Source organism: Lissotriton helveticus, chromosome 1_1 (assembly GCF_964261635.1).
Source record: "Lissotriton helveticus chromosome 1_1, aLisHel1.1, whole genome shotgun sequence".
NCBI classification, from domain to species: domain Eukaryota; kingdom Metazoa; phylum Chordata; class Amphibia; order Caudata; family Salamandridae; genus Lissotriton; species Lissotriton helveticus.
The window spans coordinates 72571580-72594795 of NC_136057.1; the positions used below are offsets into that span (position 1 = coordinate 72571580).

Here is a 23216-nt window from a genome sequence, read left to right on the forward strand (position 1 = left end):
AGTTTCTTGATGCTCAGATGGATGTCATTTCTGATATTTATATGCTTTCCTCTTCTTCCTCGCTTAACTATGCTGGCCAGAAAGTGTCACTCATAGTCATTGAAATGTCACTCATAGCAATATGAAGTCTTGGCAGCTATGATAAGGAATAACCCAAAAACACAGGAAGATTAGAAAAAATAGGTTCTTTTAATTGACATATGACTTATGCCACACTGTATTTGGCCTGGTTTATGAAATTGCATGGTGTTTTTCTCTATTAACTTTCTATGTACCATGATGTCCATCTGAAAAACCCAATAAATAAAGCGTTAAAAAAATAAAATGAAAAATTAATAAGCTATCTAGTTTAATTGCACCACTAACACGTGTTCTCATATATTTAATGAAATATAAACTGTCACTTCCAGTTCACAACTTTCTGTAAATACTCTTTAGTCCTCTGCATCAGTGTTTTGAAGATGCTCATGTGAAGTGAACCTGTAAATACTTTCTGAGACATCTAAAAACCCAGGCATTTCTTGCCACAAAATGCTTGTGTATTTTCACTCGAGACTGCATGTGATGGTTCTTTAAGTGGCCAGCAGAGGGCGCTCCTCGCCTGCTGAGATGAATCCACTGAGCACATTGTATGAAAGGGAGAAGGGTTTCCTGTTCCAGGTCAGCGGTGGCAGAGACAGTACAAGCAGCAGATGTCGACATCAATTACAGCCTCTCCCTCTGTGTCCAGCCTGCTGCAGAGGAGGAAGGACGACCTGTCTGTGCAGTTCTCTTCATCTTCAGACCCTCATAGACCCCCTCCGACCCCAGTCCCCAAATCTGCACCTGCCCCACCCCAGCCATAGGAGGAGGAGAGAGCCTGGAAATGTCTGCACAGGTTTCTGATCAGGTAGGAGATTGTCAGCACCTCGGCCCTGGGGGTGTTTGTTGTCATCATTTGTTTTAAAGAGAGGATCTTATTGCACTGTGGAAAATATGTGCCCACTGCACTGCATTTCAATGCACTATGAGAAATCTGTGCACAAAGCACTGCATCTTAAGGAACTGTGACAGATCTGTGCACACTGCACTTTACTGCACTATAAGGTTTCTGTGTCACTACAATGCATCTTACTGTACTGAGGAATTTGTGCCACTGCACTGCATCTTACTGCACTGTTAAAAATGTGTTCACATTGCACTGCATCTTAGTGCTCCTTGAGAAATCTGTGCACACTCTTTGCTCGTCTCTCGCTGTAAGTCTACCCCTGTGTCAAATGCCTGTCCACCAGGCTGCTGCCACATGCCCCTTTGCCCCTGTATTCATATCTCAGGTAAAACCTCCGTAATTGCAATAGTTTCCAGCGACATAGGTTGGCTTATTGCATTATCTGCTGCAGAGGATGTGTGTCTGCTGCAGGGATTGTGTGTGTGCACTGACCTTGGGTCTGCCAGGTAGGAGGCCTTTCAAGCAGTGGAACGTACATGTCTATGTTTTTAAAAAAAGAAAATTATTTCTATTAAACATCATCAACACAACACATCACATCGACACATGAGCAGGTACACTGGTAGTGAATGGCACAGAGTTGTGTGTTTGATACAATAGGGCCTGCTCCTCGTATTGGACTGGCCTGAGGGATCTGTGGAAAGGCTGTTTAGCTGGATTTCCTGCATGCAGAAGAGTGTCAGTATAGTGTCAGATATCGATGAGTCGTAATGGCGAACCTGCTCCGGTGGTGAGAGTGAATTCAACATTATGACGGTGGAAATACCACTTTGGGATAGTGGGAATGTCTGTACTCATGGCTCTGTATGCCTATCCACTTGTCTCCAATTCACAGCTGGCTTCTGGGGGATGGCTACATCTATGCATTTCTGATATGAAAGCCATAAACTAAGGGCTCAAGATATACTGTAGACCTCTAGACTCTGAGGCGCCTTCCTGTATTGGTTAAGAGGGGGTGGAATTGGCACCAGCATTCTAAGTGGCAGGGTTGTGGCCCCACTAAGGATACTGATCAAGCCTCCCAGGGTAGGATGTCAGCCATGACAACATTTAGAGAGGGCCCGTGCGTTTCAAAGGTGGCCTTTTAAGCTGATCTCATCTTCATAGGTCATTGTGGGTATAACCATAAGTGATCTACCTTTAGGAATTAGAGACGCTTTGGGGATTGGAATCATACTATGCTGGTTTTAATGCTGCGACATCAACAAGAAGAACTATTGGGGCGGGGGGCTGCAACTGGAACTGGGTTATCTGCAAACCAGTGGTGGCCTAGGGCTTGTTGTGCTCTAGGAAGGGGACTATCACTTGGTGGATTTTGCCTGGATGTTGCTGGCCTGCAGCTAATTGGCAACTGTTGTGGCCCAGGTCCCCAAGCACTCTCTAAGGGCTGGTTGACTGGCATCCTGTCTACGAGTTCCCAGGAACAGAAAAGGCCTCTCCATTTCCACAAGATCATAAAGACCGCTCAGGGTGGGGCGTAAGCATGTGGAAGTGATCGTCGATTGGGACAAGGACCCTCTCGACGTGTGCAGTCATCAGATTGTGCCGAAGAGTGAGCTGGTGAAGTTCAGTGGCACACCTGGGGTGGCTATAGCGTGACAAGTTCGACGAGTGCAGGGGATCTTTAATGAGTCAGAGAGGCTCAAGCTTACTGCCGGAAACCTCTGCTAGTTAGTATTCCTTATCGTATGGTTTTTGAGCAGTGTTGAGAGAAGTTTGCAGATTCTGCGATAGCCAAGCTGGCAGCTTAGACTGTGTCCGACCTCCAGATTGGGAGGATGACAGTGCCTGACATCGCGGCCTCAGTCTGAGGTCACCGGCTCCCTCTCCCCAGGCCCATGCCACAAGGTGCTACGTTGTTAAGGATAGCGCGACTGAAAGGTCTCGCCGTGCCTTGTGTGCACCCACGACTTGCTCTCTGGAGAAACTGTAGCTCCCACCTCTGCCAGAGGCGAAATCATTCTCCAAATTGGGAGGGCGGCAGCTTCTGGTGTTGCAGTCTTTTTCTTGCACGGAGGATAGTGATCCTGCACTCGTGAAGGTGCCACATTTTTGTCCTATGGGAAGGAGATCATACCTCTTTGACAACATCACTCGCACAATTGAATCATATTAATGAACGGATCCAGTTCACTTTCGAATTCAGTCAAGATTCTATCACCTTTTTGGATGTCAGTGTTAGCAGAGCCAAAGATCATTTGTAAACCAATCTATACAGGAAAATGACAGACAAAAACAATACACTGCACTATAAATCCTTTCATCAAACGTCATTAAAAAATCATTTGCCGTTCTCTCAACTGCTTCGGGTCAAACGAATTGTATCGGATCCAACTAAATTTGAGACACAAGCCAACAATATGGTCAAACGTTTTGAATTGAGAGGTTATCCCAACAACATCTTAGACAACGCCAAGGAACGCTGTGACAAACTCAAACGTCAGGACACACTAACAATGAAGAAACAAGACAACACAACAAGACCTGTGGTCGTTTCAAAATTCTCAGTTGTTTCTAAACCCTACAAGGCGTCGATACTCAAGCATTGGCCTATCATCAGCACAGAACCAGATTTTAAACAACTTTTTCAGGAACAACCTTTGTTTGCGTACAAAAGGGGCAGGAATTTAAACGAAATTATAAAACATCCAAGACAAACCATTTCCACCATTTTCAAAGGGAACCAACCATGTCTCAACTGCAAAAATTGCAATAATCTGATGAAAGGATCAGTTTTAAAACATCCCATGAAAGGTACTGACATCAACTTGAAACTGAACGCGACGTGTGAAACATCTACATCGTTAAATGCCCATGTGGATTGGTTTACACTGGTAAGACCTCACGAAAGTTGAAAACACGCATCAATGAACACAAAAGTAATATAAGAACTGAAAATGCTAAATCCAACTTGGCACACATTTCAAAGAAAAAAGACACAACATCAGTCAGCTCAGGTTCGCTGCTGTTGAAGTGGTGACAAAGCGAGAAGACAACAACAATTTTTTGCTGCAACGTGAAAACCATTGGATTAAATTTTTACAATCCACTAAACCTTTGGGTCTTAATGATCGTATGGAGTTTGCATGTTATTTGTAAATGAGTAATTTTTCGTTTGAACTTTAAGCATTCTATAGCTAATCTCACGTATTTCACACATGTTTACTTTGCAATTGTGTACCAGATTATTTTTTGACCACTACAACATGGCCGCCATTACGTTGTCCTCTTTCTATACACATGTTTTAAGTTGGGTTCATTTCCGTGTATTCGATACACACTAACGTCTTCAGACGCATGGAGTAGACGCGTAGGTCCACGCTGCACCATCAGTAAGTTCCGCGATAACATTACTTGGCATATTTCTGTGTACTTTGTTCAACATTGCTGAGTTTATACCCTACGTAACTCTCACATTAGCACATTGTGCACTGAGAACTAACCACTAGAATTCATGCTATACCATCTGCCAATTCTTCTTAATGTGTTACGAGTGATTGCCCGCCAATGGGTTTCCATCATCACACAGACTGATATGCACACTGCATCACCTGCCATTGGTTTTAATATGTTTGTACACTCCCGTATTTTCCCTATAGGTGGCCTTTCAAATTGGTTTGCGATATTTTTAATGTTGGTTTATTGTTCGTTTTACCTTGCGAATATTCACGAATAACTTTGTTTGGTTTCACCTTTTAAAGAAATAACATGCAAATAGATTCCATCTTTTCACCTGCATGCAGACGTGTTTTAATGTCTTGACTCATGTTTTTGATTTATGTACATCAAACTTTTCCTATGGTATCATACATATGTTATGTTTATATTATTTGCAGAACACCCCTGATGAAGGACAATCAGTCCGAAATGCATTGGGTGACAATGAATTTATCAAGAGCAAAATGTGGATTATGAATTGATCGACCATGACAAAATGATCAAATTTATTCATGTGACAAACAACAGTGAATAAAAGATGAAGCAATTAATTACAACATCGATTTGAATTTCATTGGCAAACATTTAAAAAAGTTTTTCGTTTCGAGAGCTTGTGCGCAGAGAGTCAGCATTTATCCTAAGTGCTGCGGACACTATTTGCATTACAACACCTTCTGTCAGGGGGTGATATCTTTGAAGCACACCACAGTTCTTCACTTTGATTCAAAGAGGCAGTGCGCAATCCAACCCTTGTTTTTGAGTCAATTTAGTTAGCCATGTGCTCGCCATGTGCTTTCTCCCTCTTCACTGTTGACTGCCCTTGTATTCTGCTTGTGTCATGTGATATAGTTCACTTCTTCATCACTGAGCCAGAGCCTTGCACATGCTCAGAAAGGCCTGTAGCTGCCAATACACCTGTCCTAGTATGTAACTGTCAGGCTATTCTTACTGATTTAAGCAGTTTAGTCTCTCCTCCCACCCTGTTGACTAAGCGCTTCTTATGTATCCTTGTATGTATTTGTGTGCACACTTATACTGCCTCTTTTAGAGTCTTTCCTCACACTCAGTGGTAAATGGGGTTTATAAGACCTGTGATCTTTGTACTCCTTAGACTGCCTCCTACAGTGCCCTGAGGGTACCGTATTAACACAGTCTCCCTCATGTGAGGTTAATAAATACTTCTTTTGATATTACAGCTTCCGTGCCACTCTTTTCTTTGTTGGTTTAAGGACCAGGTGCATCAGTGAACCCCTAAAAAGGTTGTTTACTTCTACAGTTCCACACTTTAGGAGTGATATATGAGAAGAGTTGGCCTCTGGGTCTGTTTCTATGTATGCATTTGATGTGTCTGAGTATGAGTCTGTCTGAACGGAGGTGCATAGGGGGTTGTTGGAAGGAGATGCAGTTGTGTAGGCAGGGATTTGTTGGGTAGTGTCTTGAATGTGTGGGTGAAGAGTTTGAACTGTGGGCGCTTATGTATCTGGATCTAGGGAGCTGTTATATGTGTTCTGAGTGGGAGGTTGACTATATGCCTGGCTGCTGTATTCTGGGTGATTTTCAGCCCTCTGGTGAGCTGTTTGATGATTCCTGCATAGAGAGAGTTCCTGTAGTCCAAACTACTGTTGATGAGTGTGTGGATGACGGTCTTATGGTGATTCTCGGGAGCCATTTGAAGATGTTCTTTAGGTTGTGGAAGCAGTGACTTCATTGACCGGGCGAACCTCTCCATCTTTTTGTTGATGATGATTCCTAGATTGCTTGTGCACAAGCTGGAGGTGGGAGTAGTTCCTAGTTTGGATGGTGGAGTCCCGTGGACAGGTGATGTTTCCAAAGATCAACACTTCTATTTTGTCAGTGTTGAGTTTGAGACAGTTAAACTTAATCCTAGTGGCTACTTCCATCATGCAGGCAGTGAACGTGTTCCTTTTGTTGTGAATTTTGTCCGAGAGGGACAGTATTAGTTGTGTGTTGTCAGTGTAGAAGAGTAGATTGATGAGGTGAGTATGGATGGCATTGGCCGGTGGGGTATTTAAGTGTTGAATAGTGTTCTGCTCAGGGATGAACCTTGAGGTTCTCTGCAGATGAAATTTCCAGTTTCCAAGAAGTGTGATGTCAGGTTGATTGTTGGAGTTATTTTTATCTGGAAGTAGCAGATCGATTGCATGCAGTTCCTTGAATCTTGATCTCGTGAAGGTGCCTGATGAGGATGAGATGTGGTACCATGTCACACACCGCCAAGAGGTTCAATAGGATGACAGCCTTACCTTCTCCTCTGTCTAGGATCATGCGTAGGTCGGTTCAATGAGCTCAGTTTCCGTGCTCTGGTTGGGCCTGCATCCAGACTGGGTGGCCTTGAGGAGCTGGTGGTTGTCGAGGTAGCTGGTCAGACACTTCCTGATGGTTTTCTCTAGGACTTTGGCCATGTATGATAGGAGGGTGATTAGTCAGTAGTTGGAGAGTTTGGTGAGGTCCACTGAGGGTTTCCTCTGCAGGGCTGTGACTTCTGCCTGCCTCCGGGTTTCTGAGAAGAGGGCCGCATTGATGAAGTCATTCAGGATGGGAGTGAGGTCTTCACTGATGGTGGTTAGACCTTTGTTGAAAGTGTGGTTGGGGCAAGGGTCTATGGGGCCCCACAGTGGATGGTCTTCATGGTTGCAGCAGTCTCCTTTGTGGAGATGGCGTTCTACATGGTCAAGGTCCATTCTTCAGCTGAGATTGGAAGACTGGCTGCGAGGTTGCATGAGTCTGGTTGAAGGTTGAAGTTGGCGTAGGTTGCTGTGATCTCCTTCCAAATGGAGTTACAGAGTTTGTTGTAATGGGTCCTGTAAGGGGAGATGTTGCTGCTGGTGGCTGCAGCACTGTGAAGTTTCTGACTATGAAGAAAATGTATTTGTTGCTGTTGTTGCTGGCTTTGATGCGTTGGGTGTGGGCTGTTCACTTGGCTCTTCAGACATGCTGGTGGAAGCATGTCAGGGCAGATTAGAAGACGTCATTGTCTGCGGTGTCTTGGATCATTCTCCACTTGCTTTACAGGTGCTTACAGTGCTGCATCACAATCCAGAGTTCTTCTGTGTACCCGCTGGCTTGGTTTTGTTATTTTGATTTTTTTCTGTGCTTGAGGGGGGCCAGGTTGTTGGTGCAGGTGGTGATCCATTTACTGAAGTTTTGCATGTCTTCCACTAGGTTACTGGTGTGCTTTGAGAGTCGTATGGAGAGGGCAGAAGCCCAGTCCTTCTACGAGATGTTCTTCCAGCAGCAGCAAGCCTGTCTAGAGGTGGTGGATCTCCAGTAATCCAGGATGGTGAGCTTGAAACTCAAAAGGGTATTGTCAGGTCAGGTGATAGGCTTTTGTTTGTAGATTCTCATGTTGTTTAGTGTGGAGAAGAGATGTGCCAGGAAGTGATTGCCAGTATGGGTGGGCCTGGTGATGTGCTGAGTAAGGTGGGGTTCCTAAGGCTTTTTAGGAGGGTATTTGAATTTCAGTCATTACGGTCCTCTAAGTTAAAGTCCGCGTCTCAAAGGAGGATGAAAGTTCTGGAGTTGATGGTAATCTCAGAACTAGATTCATTCCAATTTCCACTCTTTCTGTTAAACAGAACTATGGGCTAGATGTAGGTAATCACGATTTACCAAATCTTTTAATACCGAATTTTACCGATTCAGTATTTAAGAATCGGTACATGTGATGTAGGTAATAAATCGGTAAAATTTACTGATTGGGTAATATTCCTCATGTCCGAATCGGTAATACCGATTCGGTAATGAGGAATACCTTCCCACTCATTTCTATGGGCCTGGAAGCCCATAGGAATGAATGGGAAGCCATTCACTATTGCCGATTCGGTAAATACCGAATCGGTAATAGGGGGAGTATATTCAAGGGTGGCAGGGTGTCACATTGACACCAAGTTGCACCCCTGAATCGTGCATGTGTGCACCTGTGGCGCACATACAAGCCCTAGGGGCATGTATGTCTGCCACATGGCACTTTTAAAAAAACAAATAATTGCTTTTTTAAAGGTATTCGGTATTTAGCACCAGCGTGTAGTTGGTGGTAAATAACGAATCCTTAAACCAAAAATGCACTCACTTGAGTGCTACCTACATAGGTTTTAGGGATTCGGTAATTTATTGATTCCTTAAAATAAGGAATCAGTATTTTACAGATTCCTTAAAATAACGAATCGGTAAATTACCAAATCCTTATTCAGAGCTTCCTACATTGGAAAGGGCTAAATACCGGTCAGTAGCGGGAAAATTACCGATTTTCAGCCGTTACCGACCGGTATTTAGCTGCCTACATCTGGTCCTATATCTCTATATTATCAAAGTCAAGACAAGCATTTTCCCATTTTTTTCCTGTTTTTTACTTTGGGACTGTTGGCTTTTGATAATTCACTTTGTTGTTAACCTAGAAAGACATAAGTCGGCTAGTTCACTGTAATTCTTCCAAACAGTTTGAGGACCCTCTGTGCTGAATGCTTCAATCTCTGACCCAATGAGAACATCATTCAGTTTGTGAACATTTGAAGGGAAAAAGAGATTGGAGTTTCTCCCACACGGGGTTTGGTCCGTGTGAAGTTCACCTTCTTCAGATAGCAACCGTTGTATCCTCTCTGGTTAATGACTTGAAGTAGGTGGGGAGAAGAGGGGGGTGATCTTAAATCCCTTTCATTGTCTCAGTCAAACACCAATTAAGAAGAAGGTGACCTGGAGCAGTTCTAACTCACCTGACCTTTGAACTGCTAAGCCCAGAAAGGAGCAACACTTGAATGGAAGAAAGCTCTGGAAGATCTGCACGAGGCACCTCCTGCCTGGAGGTGGCTCCAAGCCGGTGAGCCTCCAACAAACCACAAGCTCCTTCCAGCCCTGCTGGCCTCAGAGCAACAACAAGAATCATCCAGGGCAGTGGTGCTGTAGAAATTTATTTTCAGTCGGTCGTTCTGTGACCACAGGTGTCATGGCACTCGGGAACCAAGAGCATACTGATAGATCTGAAACAGACAGACAAAGCACAAGCCAGCAGGACTGCATGGTAGCAGAATAAAACATTGTCACAGCTCTTCTGAAACAATTATGATTGTACAGTGGGAAGGAATGAGTTGAGGGGCCAAAGATAGCTAAATTTGGTTGTGCTGCCTAAGTTCACCGAAGGTCCCGCGCTCACATCTAGCCCGCTGGAAGGAAAGAATATGACGCAGGACCCGGGCGCTGGATTGTAAAAGCGACATAGGAGTGTGGGGCACCAACACGTCAGCCAATGAGGTTGGGATGCCTTTGCACGCTGTAAAATACCTGATGAGTAAGACAGAGAATTTTAAAGTGGATCAGTTTTTTTGCCTGTAAGCCATTGAAGAAGCATGATATTTCGGCATTGCTAACTCTAGCATTATTGGTATATTGTGACTACACTGTAGTCTTACCAACAGAGGTTTCCAGCAAGCCGAGGTAGAAAATAAAGGCTCTTACCCCCTCCACTTGTTTAGGGCTGTGGTGCAATGGCAATATCATATTCTGATCCACGGTTGTAAAATGCAAGAAGAGGAAACCTTTTTAATTTAAAGATGGAAAGTTAAATGTGGTCACCAGGTTCTTAATCTTTTCAGCTACAACTGGCATGGTCCAGTGGTCCAGCTTCCCAGCTGATGTTGTTCCACCAATGACTAGAACTTCCATTTTATCTCTGTTCATCTGAATACATTTAGTAGTCATCGGGACACGAATGACTGTCAAGCAGACCCCCAGATGACTGATGGAATTGTCAGAATCCTGTTCCGGCATCAGAAAGAGCTGTGTGTCATCGGCATAGGCTTACACTTTAAACCAATGGAGTGGACTAACCCCTCATTGTTGCCACAATCAGATTAAAGAGAAAGGGTGAGGTAGCATAGCCCTTGAGTTGCTCAGTTATATTGCTGAGCAGAAGAGGAACGTTCTGAGAACCCCCACACTGATAGGAGCTGAATGATTGTAAAGTCTAGTCTGCCTGCAATGCCTTCCATCGAGGGATATTCAACTAAAAGCATGTGTTTGACAGTCTCTAAAGCAGATCAGGGACTGGACTCAGTCCTTGAGCTTCCTGCACCACTAAAAAGAGTGGCTGCAATGGGAAGCTTTCACGACACGGCAGCAGAATCCTATTCCAGTGGACTCCAAAGAAGGCACTGACTCAGCACTGCCTTTATCTCAAATTCAATACCCTGCAGCTACCAGACCAGTTGAGGTCTTAATTAGTTTAACTCTGCTCTCTGTCTTGATACCAAGCACTGGGCCTTGATAAACTGAACACAGCGTGCCCAATCTGTAAAAAAAAAAGGGTAACCACATCTAGTTAAAATGTATCCCATTTTGGTGACATGCCATTTTCCCAATGCGTATTGATATTTCCCCAGTTTTCTTTTGAGACACCCTTGTACAAACCATAATGTTTGTTGGGTGATCCTGTGGTAAATAAATAAATAATACCCTATTTTTGACTAGACATATATCATAACAGATAGCTCAATAAATAAGAGTCAAGATTCGAGGTAGTAGGAGTTTTGCAGGTTTAATACAGCATAAGGACAGGAACAGGACAACCTGCACGGGAATAGGATGGCAGCTGCCGGGGGCCAGGATCTGGGATGAGCGCGCTAACTTTTAATAACAATACACGAGCATATATATACATAGCGTGAACACATAGCATTACATTGCAGTAGGCGTAGCAGTGGGTGGAGCAGAAGGCGTGACGCGTAGTAGTCGCGAAAGATAAGAGTAAAAAGAGGTGTAACTGGGCGTATACACAGACATGTGGTGCAGACGTAACAGGTTATGTCATGAATGGGCGGAAACATAAGAGGGGGCTACCTAAGGAGCCGGGACCTCTAACCTGGTGGTGCGCGCAAACTGACAATGACGTGTTACGAGGAGAAGCTGGGGCTATGAACTCTGTGCTAGGAGCAGAGACTAAAGTCTGGAGGGTCGGAGCGACATGTACCTAAACCCTATCTAGTATCTGATGTTTAGGGAACATGTTGATATAAACTAGAAGTCAAGAGGGGAAAGGCTAACTGACTCTAAGACTGGACCATGCATTATTCTACATGTAGTGCGTGATGAAGAATATTAAATGACCATTAAATACAGTATTCTCTAACATGGAGCCCTGAAGGCTAGACAATGACGGAAACTATTGATGCAGTTCAGTAGCTTAGGAATGCAGAGAAGGAGGACTGAACTGATAACTGGAACTATAACATACTTTTGGCAGACTCAGAGGCAAAGCCAAGCTGCACCGGGCACTGCGAGGCAGGAAGTAAGTGAAAGGTCGAGGATACAGGTGGGGGCTGCATCGCTCCTCAGCGAGACTTCAGGAGACAGGAGCTGAATCTGATGTCCGGGCCCTGTTGAGGCCTGGAAACGGGGACTTTATAATGAAATAACGTGCACACTGAGAAACGTGGCAACATAGCTTTACATAGGCCTGATATCCGTAGTATTCACGAGGCCTGGAAACTGGCATACTAGAGGTGGACACAACTGTAATTGCGTCATTAATCAGACATGGGGAATGCATATGCATATTGGTCATGCACACATAACATATGATGGATGAGGCGTAGGGACACAGAACATGACAAAATTTACTTTTCCACATTCCCTCCTTGTCACTACGTTTCCATCAGGAAACATCAATATTCATGATACCATCTATCATTTCATACAGTACCATTTGTTCATCTCGAATTGTCTTGGAACGGGATTTAGAACGGGGCTTGGGACTAGGAATACAAGAGGTAGCACACATGCCGCAAATCGCAGGGCCACATTGTATACAGAGGCAGCAGCTGAATATGATCGCTACTGCAATACCTAGAAAGGACAGGACTTTCCATCCCCAGGCGGAAATTATATTCCAGAACCAACCGGACCATGTCCAGGTGCCTGGATCTTGGTGTAACAGATGGGCAATTTTATGAAGTCTGGTTATAGCTGAATAAACAGACGGCGCGTTATTTGGAATGAAAATGCAACAACTGGATCCGAGGACTCTACAGGCCCCGCCCCTATCGGCCAGTATGACGTCAAGGACGAGACGATTCTGGAGCACAACAATTCTCATAAAGGATTGCTCTTCGGTTAAGTTACCTAGAGCGGAGGCAGTCTCATCTACTACTGCTTCAAGGGTTCTTGTTAACCTACGGATTAGCTTACTGTTTACAACTGTACCTAAATAAGGGAACACACCTTTATCAATATCAATGAATTGTTCTGCAGCAGTTTCAGTATAATCGACAATCGGGAGGTTTCTCTTGTGTCTAGTATGTACTAGGAAGGAATTCCTATGGTAGTCAGGTGGGGCTAGAAAAACTGGTGGCAGTAGGAAAGCAATGTAACAGGTTCCCTCCCAATCGAGGGGCAGACGAACATATGCGGTCTGGCCACAAACAAAATAAGAATGACGTGAAGCTTTAAAAATAGATTTCCCACTGTCACTATACTTGACAATAGTAGTACAATCACTATGTCCTACGTGTACGGAACCCTTATTTCGGACACATAATTCGCCTTTGACTGGTAGTACTGAAATAGCAGGTGAGTCTGGAGTAGTATCAGACTGAACATTCAGGACCATAAAATTCGACGAATAATTACCTAAATTATATACTTCATTTTCTAGATCTAAACCTGTTCGGTGGGGGAGACCTTGCTTGTCTGGGAAACATGTACTGTTAAGAAAAGACATATCTGTTGAGGATGACGTTAACGTGGACCATGCTCCACACGAACCATTATGTGAGAACGAATAAGGAAAAAGTGGCAGAACTCCCTTCGGCGTCTGAAAAGGGGGGAGTCGACCACACACCCAACAATTAGTGGCATTGCTGGTCTGGTGTGAGTAATGTAACATGCGGATAAATGAGTTATTACGCATAGCGAGGCGGTATGAATATTCGTGAGGAGGCAGATCACTAAACGTGTGCTCTGCTGTAGCATTAGCAGACTTATTTACATGAAGAACTGGGAAATATAGGAAAAAGGCATAACTGGTGCAGGAAATCATAATGCTGATGAATAATATGAAACTTAGAAAAACGATACATTGGATTGAGTTTTTACTAACTCTCTCACTATGGGGGTCTATTTTATACATGTCAGAAACAGTCTAACCGTTTCACCTAGGGGAGGACTTATACAATCAAACTGACTGACTTATTTTACTAGACCGGAGTTTTTGCTTATACTCCTGCTGCGGAGTTTTCTCTACCAAGGGAGGGGTTGTATCAATGTCATTTGCGGGACAGTCCTTAGGAACAATGTTTTGACAAGTCTTGATATCCTGGAAAATGTTTTTAGAGACCGGTTTCAATCCGTAGAATTTCTTGACGTGCGAAAGGTGCACCCAGCCGCGGCGTCCTTCCAATTTCACGGCTGTACGGGTGGTGAGGAGGACCTGACGGGGCTCTTTCCAACGTGGCTCCAGCGGACTTGATCTGTCAAAGTTCCGGACCATCACCATGGAACCTGGAACGATTTCATGCGGTGCCACCTCGGTATTGTCTGGAAATGCGGCAGCAACCTGTGAACGACATGAGTTGAGGGCAGACATCAAGGAAGCTAGGTAATCTGTCAGCATATTACATGAAACATCAGTAATACTTCGGGGTCTAGGAGTACCCCACATGTTAGGGGGGCGGCCGAATACGACCTCATACGGGGACAGACCTGATCTGGAATGTGCGACCATGCGCATATAAAACAAAGCGACTGGCAGAGCTACTAGCCAGTCCACACCCTTATCTTTACATATTTTTGCAATTCGAATTTTCAGAGTCTGATTATGTCTCTCGACTAGACCGGCTGCTTCGGGATGGCGTACACAATGGAACTTCCACTGGTACCCTAACAACAGGGAAACGTGCTTCATCAACTCAGATGAGAATGGCTGACCGTTATCAGAATATACGACTCTAGGGAGTCCATATCGAGGGAAGAACTCACGAACCAACTGCTTGGCAGTGGTCGCGGCTGTGTAATCTGGGACTGGATATGCTTCTGTCCATCTGGACAAAGCGCATACAACTACAAGGACATACTTGAAACCTCGACATCGCTCCATCTGAATATAATCCATCTGGAGGACCTCAAAGGGGTGGTCAGGAGGCTGGAAACCACCTTGTCCCACCGGGACACTTTTACCTGGATTAAACTGACAACATATCATACAGGTACGGACTTTCTGCTTGGCTGCAGCTCGTAAATGCTTGTTGAACCAAATGTTCTGGATACTGTCTAACATAGCTTTTTCTCCTAAATGTGCTGGACTATGTGCGGTATTAATGATGACTTGAACCATAGAGTCGGGGAGAAACCATGTGGCTCTACCCTTCGTTAACCATCCTTGATCTGTCTGGACCCCTCCTTGTTCGGACCATTTCTTGATTTCTTCAGGAGTAGCATGTAACTGGATATCTATGACATCTTCAGTAGGGTCCTTAACTGTCATACATGTAATCGGATCTGGAGTGTGTGTCAGGTTAACTGGAATGTCTAGAGTCTGTGCTGTAAGCTTGGCTGTGCGATCTGCTAGATCATTACCTTGAGAAATAATGTCAGTGACTTTCGTATGTGCTTTGCATTTCATGATAGCGATAGATGTCGGTAAGTGTATGGCATCTAACAGAGCTTGAATAAGGAGACCATGCTGAATCTTGGTTCCATGAGAAGTCATGAAACCTCTCTCCTGCCAGAGCACTCCGAAGTCGTGTACAACTCCAAATGCGTAACGTGAATCTGTGTAAACATTAACTTTCAGGTTCTTGGCGTGTATGCAGGCTTGTGTCAGAGCAACTAGCTCTGCTGCTTGAGCGGACAGAGTGTCAATACGGTGTGTTTCAATAACTTCGGTGTCAGTAGTTACTGCATACGCGGCGACTAGTTCTCCTGTACTAGTTCTCATACATGAACCATCCACATAAAGTGTCAGGTCGGAGTCTGGTAACGGAATGTCTGTCAGGTCCTGTCTTGGCTTTGTCGTAATGTTGACTACTTCCACACAGTCGTGTGTGGCAGAATTTGAACTAACTGATGGTAACAGTGTAGCAGGATTCAGGATGTTGCAGCGTCTAATTACTATGTGTGGCTGGAACAGTGTCAATTCATAACCTGTTAAACGTGCAATTGTCAAGTGCTGAGTCTGTGTTCGGTTTAAAAGAACTTCCACGGAGTGTGGGACTTGTACTGTCAAGGTATGTCCTAAAACTATGGAATCACTTTGTCTGATAGCTAGTGCTGTGGCTGCAACTGACTTGAGGCACGCAGGCAACGCCTGGGCGACTGGATCTAGTGTGCTCGAAAAATAAGCACAGGGCTTGTATTGTCCTGCTTGATCTTGTGTGAGAACGGATAATGCTGTACCTTCACGTTCAGTGACAAAAAGTGTAAAAGGCTTACTGTAGTTCGGTGTAGCTAGAACTGGAGCTTGGCATAGGGCTTTCTTTAACTCGTTGAAACTAAGTGTATGTTCAGATGTCCAAGGGAGAACAGTCGATACGGCTGCCTCCTGTGTCGTTAACTGTATCAGTGGCTTGGCTAGAAATGCATACTGAGGAATCCATTGTCTACAATAAGAAGTAAGGCCGATAAAGGCACGTACCTCCTTCTGGGTCCTGGGCTGGGGAAGACTCGCTATCAACTGGATACGGTCTGGTGTCAACTGCCTACCCCTCTTGGACAGTAAGTGTCCTAAGTATACCACTTGCTGGACACAGAATTGAAGCTTCGAAGGTGACACCTTGTGCCCCATCTCGGCTAGGAAATACAAAACCGTGAGTGACGCTCGCTCGCAGTCACGTTCAGAACGGGCTGTGATCAGTAGATCATCGACGTACTGGAGCAGGGCAGTGTCAGTTGGCATGTGAATGTTGTCTAGTTGTCTCTTGAGTGCTTGACTGTAAATACTAGGGCTTTCTGTGAAACCTTGAGGAGCTCGTGTGAACATATAGCTCCTTCCATTTAAACAAAATCCGAAAAGAAACTGGCTGTCTGGATGAATAGGAACACTAAAAAATGCATTCTTGAGGTCTATTACTGTGAAGAACGTGGCTTCGGAATCAATGGCTGTCAATAGGGAAGAGATGTCTGGGACAACTGGGTACTGTGGAATAATACATTTGTTAAGTTCTCGTAAATCAATCACTAATCGATATACTGGGGGTGCATTTGGATCAGTACGTTTCATGACTGGAATGATCGGGGAGTTACATACATTGGAGTCAGTTTCTACAACTACTCCTTGAGCGATGAGCTCGTCTATAATTTTGGATAAGGCTGCTACAGCCTCGGGTGGCAATCTGTACTGTCTGATTCGTGGTAACACTACACCTGGTTTGAGAGTCACACGATAGGGTGTGATTTGCATGTAACCTACATCCGTTGGACCTTGCGCCCATAAATGCTGCGGGACATTAGACAGTCTGGAATCAAAATCTCGTAATACATAGTGACCCTTAAAGTCACGTAGGAACAGACGTATTCCCTCTGGGGAACAACATATAACTGCACCTAACTCTTTCAGTGTTTTAATGCCTAATAGGTTTTCTGGACATGACTTAGTAAGTAACAGATCAGTAGTGCGGGACAATGGACCTACTTCTAGAGTGACTGGCTTTGAAATCTCATTAACGATAGGCTTTCCTGAAAATCCAAGGGAAACATTTCTTGAGCCTGAGAGCGGAGCCCCTGGAACTTCGGCGTGACTAATTGTGGTCCTACTTGCCCCTGTATCAATCAAAAACTTTCTGTCTTTCCCTAATACTTGACTGTGAACATAGGGACCTTCTTGATCTACAGGTATCTCGATGAGAGGCAAGCCTACCTCCCTCTCTAGGCTGTTTCATGAATATGGCTGGTACTCTGGATACTCAGACTGTGCATACTGGTACATCTGCGATGTAACGTGCTGTGTTGCAGCAATAGGCTGCGGTGCTGTAACTGTCTGTGGTGCATTCTGTGGCTGAGGAATCTGTGAAACTTGTTCTTGTCTAGGCGGACGTGGTCTTTCTTTAGTCTTACCAGTAGCTATGTTGTGTTTCAGAACTGCACACTCATTTATAAAATGACCTGGCTGTTTACAATAATTGCAGTTCCCTTTAACGGGAGCTGCAGGATGACTGGCTTGATTCGGACCCCTCTTCTGACTGTCTTGAGGAACAGATTGTGCAACTAGCACTTTCATTTTCGTGTCTTTCATACGTTTTCTTTCGTGTTCTTGCTCTTCCCTGATTCTATTCTGGTGATACTGGAGCATCTGCAACATCTGGGACGGAGTATTAGCTTGCCAGGTGCTTTCGACTTTCAGAACTCGGTTTTTAATTGGTGGACTTGAATTCTCGACTAATTTAGTAACAAAAAGGTGAGGGTATGACTCACTACTTGTCTTGAGACCACTGTTGATACTGAAACATTTTTCAAATCTAGAATAAAAATCACTAATATCTTCATCTTGTTTCTGTTTACAGGCTGAGATTGCATCCCAGTCTTCTTTTCTCGTTGTTAATAATCTGGGTAAAACTTGAATTAATAATTCTGGTAATTCTTTACATTTCTCTCCTAGACCAGTACCTGGTACACGTATCTTATCTTCTGCTTCTAGGACTGCCCAATCTATCTTTTTCTCTCCCACCTCCCATTCTTTTTCCTTTAGCTTTTCATACACCCCTGCGGGTAGCAGAACCTTTAACATTTTAATGATATCTGGGTATGTGTATTCTCCCATACGGAGCATGTCTTTTAATTCTCGATGGAACCCTGCTGGATCTTTGTCATGACAGGGAATTAATTTCTTCATTTCAAGGAGTTCCATCTTTGTGATTGGAGTGTATACAAACACTCGCTGCATTTCGCCACCCGTTCCTTTAACTGGGTGGACTTCTCGTAACGGATTCTGTCTGTCTATGTAGAATGATTTACTTTCTGGGGGTGAGACATGAACAAAATGCGGGTTCAAGAATGTTCTATATTTGTGACGCTGTTCTAGAATGACACTAATTAAATCGGTACCTAGACCTCTCCATTTATACTGGAGTAACTCGTTCAGGATATCATGTAACGGACCTGGATCAGAGTGCTGACCCTCATACAGAGTAATGAGGTACTGAATCATATACATACCCACCAGTCGCTGCTCGGCTGGGGGCAATTTCAGAAACATTTGTGCCACTATTTCGTCTGGAAAAGTGGTAGAATCAGTAATCCATCGGACTGCTGATCGCACTAATTCCTGTTCATGCATAGTACTTAACTCACTATAACCGATTCGTGATTTCAGAATGTGATCGGTAGCTTGAAATACTTGTTCTAGGGAACCTTGTTCTGGTGCTGGATGATGGAAAGTAGACTTGGGTTCTAGACGTAAATGGCGATCTGGAAATCTAGGTTTCCCTACATACGCTATTCTGGCAGTATTCTCGTCGTCTTCCTCTTCAGGATCAGAGGTACTTTCTTTCTCGCTTACTTGTGCGGCTTTACGCTGTTCGTGTATCTTTATTATCTCTCTACTGATTTTCTTGTACATACTTTCCATGGCACCAATGGTATTGTGCTTTCCTTCGGCTATATTATCACTCCACTTTGTCAGGATTTTCATTTCGGCTGGATCTTTAGACGGGTAATCTTGTTCTCTTATTAGACAGTTAATTAAGAACTTTAATATCATGCGCTGAATCTCGGCTTTCCTTTGAGACATGGCATTACTAATACTTTCTGGATCATCCCCTGTACGGATGAAACGATATATTCTGTCTAGATCTTCTTTCATATTCGGCAAGGTGACTAGATACTCGGTCACCCTCCTTATGCGTACGGAATATAAAACCATATTAAATTCGCCTGGAACTGGGTCATAGACACATTCGCCAAGGGTTTGCCTGATTTCTGCAACAGACTTATTACTTTTAGGAGTACGCTGTGATGCTTGAGCATGTAATTCGAGTGCTGATAAACGCTTGTATGGCGGCGGGGTTTGAGGAAGACCTCCCCCTGCGGCCCCTAAACTAGAATCATCAACTGATGCTTTTCGTCCTGGCAGGGTCGGTAATTGTAACGTGGGCTGGACTTGTATGGCGGGCTGACCCGGGGGGGCTGTTAAGGGCACCCCGGTGTCTGGAGGAGCAGGAATTACCTGATTTACAGGGACTGGCGGAGCGTGAACAGGATTTGCATATTCGGGGACTGTGTCGTCCAGATAGGACGAAATAAAAATATCAGCTGCGGTCGGTTTGTGACGTAGCTTGGTCGGAACTAATGGTGGCGGGAAATTACTGGATGCCTCTGGGGTCGCTTTTGGCAAGCCCTCAGCAAGAAGAGGATACATACCCTTATTAAGGGCATGCCTCTGTCTGTCTGATTGCTCAGTTCTAACTCGTTCACCTATCTCGATTAATTCTCTTTCTTGGGCTCGTTCTTGGGATTCTCTACTTAGTTCTGACTTTCTGATTTCTTTTTCGGTTCTTTTATGAGCTTCTTTGCGCCATAACTCGATGGCATCTTTCTGTGACTGTCTGGCTTTCTTTTTCCATAATGCTTCTTCTACTCGCATGATGCATTCGGCATCCCATGTACCCGATACGGGCCATCTATACTTTTCTTCTAACTGTTTGGTATAATCTACCCATAAATCTAGATACAATATGGCGCTTATGCCATGTTTCTGATACATAAAGTGACCTGGACTGTCCCTAGGCGGAACAGGAACTGCTTCTTCTAACAAACCCTTTCTAGTTTTTAACTGACGTAATCTCGAAAAGAGAGACATTGTAAACTTGAATCGGAACACAATACAATAGACGAGGAACAATAACAATTGGGAAAACAATTCAGGCATACCACGACATTGGAAATACATTGAACAACATCATAACATTACAGTTCGGACAGAAATATTACCTGGAATACTGAGAACAGAAACACAAGAATTTCTCGAGAACGGAACAGACTAGAGTTACTGGATGCACTGCTGAAACAGTACGGAACATACCGGTCCCATAAAGGGACGCATCAAGACCCGTATCCACCTAGGTGAACACTTCGTTTGTGGGCCTGGGTACCACCAACCCACGGACCAGAGTCAATTTAGATTGACCCTGTCTAGATACTACCCCAGTAATGGTACTCACCGGGCAGCAAGAACGGAAAGCTTCGGACTGGACTGGACTGCTACGACGACGGACGACGAACTTCGGACTTCGGTTACGGGTGGGCCTCCGGATACCTCGGACCTTGGACTCTTGGCTTGGGCTCTGGTCGGGACTCGCCGCGTTCCTCCACCGTCTCGTTTGGATGCTGGACCGCCTCCCCCGTCTCCTCCGTGGGCCTGAGGGATACTTGAAGCAGAAATATCTGCACGTGGCCGGTATGGTTCCGTCACGGCTGCAGAGGGTCAGGGGGTCGGCGTGGCTTCACCGACGCGTGGGGAAAGGGCAAGTCCCTATTCGGGCGCCATTATGTGGTAAATAAATAAATAATACCCTATTTTTGACTAGACATATATCATAACAGATAGCTCAATAAATAAGAGTCAAGATTCGAGGTAGTAGGAGTTTTGCAGGTTTAATACAGCATAAGGACAGGAACAGGACAACCTGCACGGGAATAGGATGGCAGCTGCCGGGGGCCAGGATCTGGGATGAGCGCGCTAACTTTTAATAACAATACACGAGCATATATATACATAGCGTGAACACATAGCATTACATTGCAGTAGGCGTAGCAGTGGGTGGAGCAGAAGGCGTGACGCGTAGTAGTCGCGAAAGATAAGAGTAAAAAGAGGTGTAACTGGGCGTATACACAGACATGTGGTGCAGACGTAACAGGATATGTCATGAATGGGCGGAAACATAAGAGGGGGCTACCTAAGGAGCCGGGACCTCTAACCTGGTGGTGCGCGCAAACTGACAATGACGTGTTACGAGGAGAAGCTGGGGCTATGAACTCTGTGCTAGGAGCAGAGACTAAAGTCTGGAGGGTCGGAGCGACATGTACCTAAACCCTATCTAGTATCTGATGTTTAGGGAACATGTTGATATAAACTAGAAGTCAAGAGGGGAAAGGCTAACTGACTCTAAGACTGGACCATGCATTATTCTACATGTAGTGCGTGATGAAGAATATTAAATGACCATTAAATACAGTATTCTCTAACATGGAGCCCTGAAGGCTAGACAATGACGGAAACTATTGATGCAGTTCAGTAGCTTAGGAATGCAGAGAAGGAGGACTGAACTGATAACTGGAACTATAACATACTTTTGGCAGACTCAGAGGCAAAGCCAAGCTGCACCGGGCACTGCGAGGCAGGAAGTAAGTGAAAGGTCGAGGATACAGGTGGGGGCTGCATCGCTCCTCAGCGAGACTTCAGGAGACAGGAGCTGAATCTGATGTCCGGGCCCTGTTGAGGCCTGGAAACGGGGACTTTATAATGAAATAACGTGCACACTGAGAAACGTGGCAACATAGCTTTACATAGGCCTGATATCCGTAGTATTCACGAGGCCTGGAAACTGGCATACTAGAGGTGGACACAACTGTAATTGCGTCATTAATCAGACATGGGGAATGCATATGCATATTGGTCATGCACACATAACATATGATGGATGAGGCGTAGGGACACAGAACATGACAAAATTTACTTTTCCACAATCCATTTGCCTTCCCACCATCGTATGAGAGTTACCCCAGCATTCTGCTGAAGTAAAATGTAACATTTTCCAAGTTGTCAAAAGTTCAAATTGGAGTTCTACACATACAAACTGACAAAGCATACCATGTGTGTGTGTAATTCTGTGCATATATGACTGGAATGTATACAGTGTCAAAATATGCACACCTGGCAGGTATTTTTTTCTGGGTTGCTGTCGGGCATCAGCTGATCCATTAACAACTTTCTGACTGGGCACTGGGATGCTTGGTGCCATAAATCTAACTCTGGTGGGTCCTTTTGTGTCTTAAATGTTTTTGTGGGCAAGGAGGGATTTTTTGAATGTTTATACCTTGAAACACAGTAGCAAGGACTCTGGCTCAATGAGTTGTCCAGTTTCTATTTGGCACCAATTTCCTATAGACTATTTTTGTTTAAAACGTAGGAAGAGCCACTGTGTCCTAAAGACTTCTGAGAACATCCAAGCGCTCCCGAGGTTATCATTGGACCTGGGACTCAATGTTATTTGAGACCCCAATTCGTGCACCTACACACAGTAAATGTTTTTGACTTTCTATCTCCCCAAAAGGGTCCCGGCACCTTCTGTATATTTTTAGCTGCTCCTTTTTGTACCTCTTGGTGACGGTCAAACTCTTCTTTCACATTGTAGCTGTGGTTGGACATTGGCCTTATTGCATGTGGGTTACTATGTTGTACTGTGTCTGATTTCTAGCCTGTGCCAGAGCATTCCTTGACTGCGTGACCTTACTACTTCGAGGGTCATTTACTAAAAGAAAGTAACCTGGTTATTTAGTTGAAGTGCTGTAGCATTGGTGTCCCTGAAAGCACTGTGCCTGCCTGTAATCGTGCCACGTCACCACTGACTGATCACGAGACCCCAAGAAAATGCTTCTCCAGCTCCAGCACCTGACAGCTCCTGCTTGATAGTACTCAAGTGGAGTGTTCTGCTGGGTGTCTTCAGCTGTTCTGGTCAGGACGTCTTCCTGCTCAGGACTTCTTCCTACTCCTGTTCATTACACTGCACTTCGTTCCTTTGCAGGTTTATTTTTACAAAGATTCCAGCAGGTCACATGACCGGCCTATCTTGCC

The 23216-nt window shown here is 44.6% G+C and overlaps 1 protein-coding gene across 2 annotated transcripts in view; it reads left to right on the forward strand.

Moving 5' to 3' along the window:
* Positions 1-700: 700 nt before the first annotated feature.
* The window catches only part of LOC144829342 (uncharacterized), a 39932-nt gene continuing 17416 nt past the window's right edge, over positions 701-23216 (forward strand). Inside the window, exons 1-2 of one of the 2 annotated variants that reach the window (XM_078688435.1) lie at positions 701-889; positions 7610-7727. The gene's annotated coding sequence lies outside the window, so the exon portion shown is untranslated. The remainder of the gene's footprint in view (positions 890-7609; positions 7728-23216) is intronic. The other variant, XM_078688518.1, reaches the window with a different exon arrangement.